General features: G+C 39.7%; 4 non-coding genes across 4 annotated transcripts; all 4 read left to right on the top strand.

The window, feature by feature from the left end:
* The first annotated feature begins 1,344 nt into the window (after window positions 1-1,344).
* On the top strand, window positions 1,345-1,426 carry trnas-aga (transfer RNA serine (anticodon AGA)). Its single transcript has one exon. It is a non-coding gene; the product is annotated as a tRNA-Ser (tRNA).
* A 479-nt stretch (window positions 1,427-1,905) lies between these two features.
* trnas-uga (transfer RNA serine (anticodon UGA)) lies at window positions 1,906-1,987 on the top strand. The gene has a single exon. It is a non-coding gene; the product is annotated as a tRNA-Ser (tRNA).
* Window positions 1,988-2,748: 761 nt separating this feature from the next.
* On the top strand, window positions 2,749-2,830 carry trnas-aga (transfer RNA serine (anticodon AGA)). Its single transcript has one exon. It is a non-coding gene; the product is annotated as a tRNA-Ser (tRNA).
* A 1,601-nt stretch (window positions 2,831-4,431) lies between these two features.
* trnas-uga (transfer RNA serine (anticodon UGA)) lies at window positions 4,432-4,513 on the top strand. Its single transcript has one exon. It is a non-coding gene; the product is annotated as a tRNA-Ser (tRNA).
* The last annotated feature ends 487 nt before the right edge of the window (window positions 4,514-5,000 follow it).

Genomic DNA, 5,000 nt, shown 5'->3' with positions numbered 1-5,000 from the left:
AGGTTCAAATCCTGCTGACAACGATACAAGTCTCTTGCACTTAAACTTTACAAACATTTAACACAAATAAAGTTGTGAGCACCATGCCAGCTCGGACAAAGACTACCAAGGCGTATTGGATCTCCTTCAAGATGCGACTGGATGCATCACAATGGAACGTAGCAGGGAGCTTCTTGCCTTCTCATTGTCGTTTGAAAGTAAAAGTACAGGCTTTGTCATGCAGCGTGTTTTTGTCTGTTACTGGTTCACTATGAATTAACTACAAAAAATATTCAGATAGGCACATTTAAGTATCATTTTCTTTATACATGTCTTCCATCATGGGAAGAATGCTTTTTAACATGTTAAAGACACCATTTTCATTGGAGTTGGTCTTTAAGGCCTTAGTGCATGAACATCGGATAAACTGAGTTTTAAATCCAAGCTTAAATCCAAGCTCTAATTTCAGCCTACGACAGAATCCATTGGCAGTGAAGGAACCAAACGCTGTATAGTTTCGTGTGTTGTTGTGGCCGAGTGGTTAAGGCGATGGACTAGAAAGCCATTGGGGTCTCCCCGCGTAGGTTAAAATCCTGCCGACAACGATACAAGTCCCTTGCACTTAAAGTTTACAAACATTTAACACAAATAAAGTTGTGAGCACCATGCCATTTCGGACAAAGACCACCAAGGCGTATTGGATCTCCTTCAAGATGCGACTGGATGCATCACAATGGAACGTAGCAGGGAGCTTCTTGCCTTCTCATTGTCGTTTGTTAGTACAAGTACAGGCCTTGTCATGCAGCGTGTTTTTGTCTGTTACCGGATTCACTATGAATTAACTACAAAAAATATTCAGATAGGCACATTTAAGTATCATTTTCTTTATACATGTCCTCCATCATTGGATGAATGCTTTTTAACGTGTTAAAGACACCATTTTCATTGGAGCTGGTCTTTAAGGCCTTAGTGCATGACCATCGGATAAACTGAGTTTTAAATCCAAGCTCTCAACAGAATCTTTCATTTTTCATTAGGGTTATGTTTGAACATTAGAATGAAGATAAATGTTAGCCAAGTATGCTAGAAATTTACAAAATTCTTTAGATTTAAGGCAAATTTTTAGGCGTTGTGTTTGAGGAAACAATGTGTGGTTGTTGGGGAAATGAAATTGGGCATGGTGGTAAAATGGTTGTCATATTTTCCTTTTTTGAAATGATCCCTTGTTTTAATTGCCAGCAAATTTATCCCAATGATTTTTGCTAAAACAGGAATTGTATTTTTCTGTAGTCAGCTTGGAAATGAATTTCCGCCATGACAGAAACCAATGGCAGTGAAGCATCCAAACGGTGTATAGGTTTGTGTGTTGTTGTGGCCGAGTGGTTAAGGCGATGGACTAGAAATCCATTGGGGTCTCCCCGCGTAGGTTCAAATCCTGCCGACAACGATACAAGTCTCTTGCACTTAAACTTTACAAACATTTAACACAAATAAAGTTGTGAGCACCATGCCAGCTCGGACCAAGACTACCAAGGCGTATTGGATCTCCTTCAAGATGCGACTGGATGCATCACAATGGAACGTAGCAGGGAGCTTCTTGCCTTCTCATTGTCGTTTGTTAGTACAAGTACAGGCCTTGTCATGCAGCGTGTTTTTGTCTGTTACTGGTTCACTATGAATTAACTACAAAAAATTTTCAGATAGGCACATTTAAGTATCATTTTCTTTATACATGTCCTCCATCATTGGATGAATGCTTTTTAACATGTTAAAGACACCATTTTCATTGGAGTTGGTCTTTAAGGCCTTAGTGCATGACCATCGGAAAAACTGAGTATTAAATTCAAGCTTAAATCCAAGCTCTAATTTCCGCCTACGACAGAATCCAATGGCAGTGAAGGAACCAAACGCTGTAGAGTTTCGTGTGTTGTTGTGGCCGAGTGGTTAAGGCGATGGACTTGAAATCCATTGGGGTCTCCCCGCCTAGGTTCAAATTCTGCCGACAACGATACAAGTCTCTTGCACTTAAACTTTACAAACATTTAACACAAATAAAGTTGTGAGCACCATGCCAGCTCGGACCAAGACTACCAAGGCGTATTGGATCTCCTTCAAGATGCGACTGGATGCATCACAATGGAACGTAGCAGGGAGCTTCTTGCCTTCTCATTGTCGTTTGTTAGTACAAGTACAGGCCTTGTCATGCAGCGTGTTTTTGTCTGTTACCGGATTCACTATGAATTAACTACAAAAAATATTCAGATAGGCACATTTAAGTATCATTTTCTTTATACATGTCCTCCATCATTGAATGAATGCTTTTTAACGTGTTAAAGACACCATTTTCATTGGAGCTGGTCTTTAAGGCCTTAGTGCTTGACCATCGGATAAACTGAGTTTTAAATCCAAGCTCTCAACAGAATCTTTCATTTTTCATTAGGGTTATGTTTGAACATTAGAATGAAGATAAATGTTAGCCAAGTATGCTAGAAATTTACAAAATTCTTTAGATTTAAGGCAAATTTTTAGGCGTTGTGTTTGAGGAAACAATGTGTGGTTGTTGGGGAAATGAAATTGGGCATGGTGGTAAAATGGTTGTCATATTTTCCTTTTTTGAAATGATCCCTTGTTTTAATTGCCAGCAAATTTATCCCAATGATTTTTGCTAAAACAGGAATTGTATTTTTCAGTAGTCAGCTTGGAAATGAATTTCCGCCTATGACAGAATCCAATGGCAGTGAAGCAACCAAACGCTGTATAGGTTCGTGTGTTGTTGTGGCCGAGTGGTTAAGGCGATGGACTAGAAATCCATTGGGGTCTCCCCGCGTAGGTTCAAATCCTGCCGACAACGATACAAGTCTCTTGCACTTAAACTTTACAAACATTTAACACAAATAAAGTTGTGAGCACCATGCCAACTCGGACCAAGACTACCAAGGCGTATTGGATCTCCTTCAAGATGCGACTGGATGCATCACAATGGAACGTAGCAGGGAGCTTCTTGCCTTCTCATTGTTGTTTGTTAGTACAAGTACAGGCTTTGTCATGCAGCGTGTTTTTGTCTGTTACTGGTTCACTATGAATTAACTACAAAAAATATTCAGATAGGCACATTTAAGTATCATTTTCTTTATATATGTCTTCCATCATGGGATGAATGCTTTTTAACATGTTAAAGACACCATTTTCATTGGAGTTGGTCTTTAAGGCCTTAGTGCATGACCATCGGATAAACTGAGTTTTAAATCCAAGCTTAAATCCAAGCTCTAATTTCAGCCTACGACAGAATCCATTGGGAGTGAAGGAACCAAACGCTGTATAGTTGTGTGTGTTGTTGTAGCCGAGTGGTTAAGGCGATGGACTAGAAAGCCATTGGGGTCTCCCAGCGTAGGTTCAAATCCTGCCGACAACGATACAAGTCCCTTGCACTTAAACTTTACAAACATTTAACACAAATAAAGTTGTGAGCACCATGCCAGCTCGGACAAAGACCACCAAGGCGTATTGGATCTCCTTCAAGATGCGACTGGATGCATCACAATGGAACGTAGCAGGGAGCTTCTTGCCTTCTCATTGTCGTTTGTTAGTACAATTACAGGCTTTGTCATGCAGCGTGTTTTTGTCTGTTACTGGTTCACTATGAATTAACTACAAAAAATATTCAGATAGGCACATTTAAGTATCATTTTCTTTATATATGTCTTCCATCATGGGATGAATGCTTTTTAACATGTTAAAGACACAATTTTCATTGGAGTTGGTCTTTAAGGCCTTAGTGCATGAACATCTAATAAACTGAGTTTTAAATCCAAGCTTAAATCCAAGCTCTAATTTCAGCCTACGACAGAATCCATTGGCAGTGAAGGAACCAAACGCTGTATAGTTTCGTGTGTTGTTGTGGCCGAGTGGTTAAGGCGATGGACTAGAAAGCCATTGGGGTCTCCCCGCGTAGGTTCAAATCCTGCCGACAACGATACAAGTCCCTTGCACTTAAACTTTACAAACATTTAACACAAATAAAGTTGTGAGCACCATGCCATTTCGGACAAAGACCACCAAGGCGTATTGGATCTCCTTCAAGATGCGACTGGATGCATCACAATGGAACGTAGCAGGGAGCTTCTTGCCTTCTCATTGTTGTTTGTTAGTACAAGTACAGGCTTTGTCATGCAGCGTGTTTTTGTCTGTTACTGGTTCACTATGAATTAACTACAAAAAATATTCAGATAGGCACATTTAAGTATCATTTTCTTTATATATGTCTTCCATCATGGGATGAATGCTTTTTAACATGTTAAAGACACCATTTTCATTGGAGTTGGTCTTTAAGGCCTTAGTGCATGACCATCGGATAAACTGAGTTTTAAATCCAAGCTTAAATCCAAGCTCTAATTTCAGCCTACGACAGAATCCATTGGCAGTGAAGGAACCAAACGCTGTATAGTTTTGTGTGTTGTTGTGGCCGAGTGGTTAAGGCGATGGACTTGAAATCCATTGGGGTCTCCCCGCGTAGGTTCAAATCCTGCCGACAACGATACAAGTCTCTTGCACTTAAACTTTACAAACATTTAACACAAATAAAGTTGTGAGCACCATGCCAGCTCGGACCAAGACTACCAAGGCGTATTGGATCTCCTTCAAGATGCGACTGGATGCATCACAATGGAACGTAGCAGGGAGCTTCTTGCCTTCTCATTGTCGTTTGAAAGTAAAAGTACAGGCTATGTCATGCAGCGTGTTTTTGTCTGTTACTGGTTCACTATGAATTAACTACAAAAAATATTCAGATAGGCACATTTAAGTATCATTTTCTTTATACATGTCCTCCATCATTGGATGAATGCTTTTTAACATGTTAAAGACACCATTTTCATTGGAGCTGGTCTTTAAGGCCTTAGTGCTTGACCATCGGATAAACTGAGTTTTAAATCCAAGCTCTCAACAGAATCTTTCATTTTTCATTAGGGTTATGTTTGAACATTAGAATGAAGATAAATGTTAGCCAAGTATGCTAGAAATTT

This window comes from Oryzias latipes, chromosome 3, assembly GCF_053564925.1.
Source record: "Oryzias latipes strain Hd-rR chromosome 3, Olatipes_Hd-rR_3.1".
NCBI classification, from domain to species: domain Eukaryota; kingdom Metazoa; phylum Chordata; class Actinopteri; order Beloniformes; family Adrianichthyidae; genus Oryzias; species Oryzias latipes.
The sequence above is the reverse complement of the archived record's forward strand: the minus strand, read 5'-3'. Positions and strand labels throughout refer to the sequence as shown.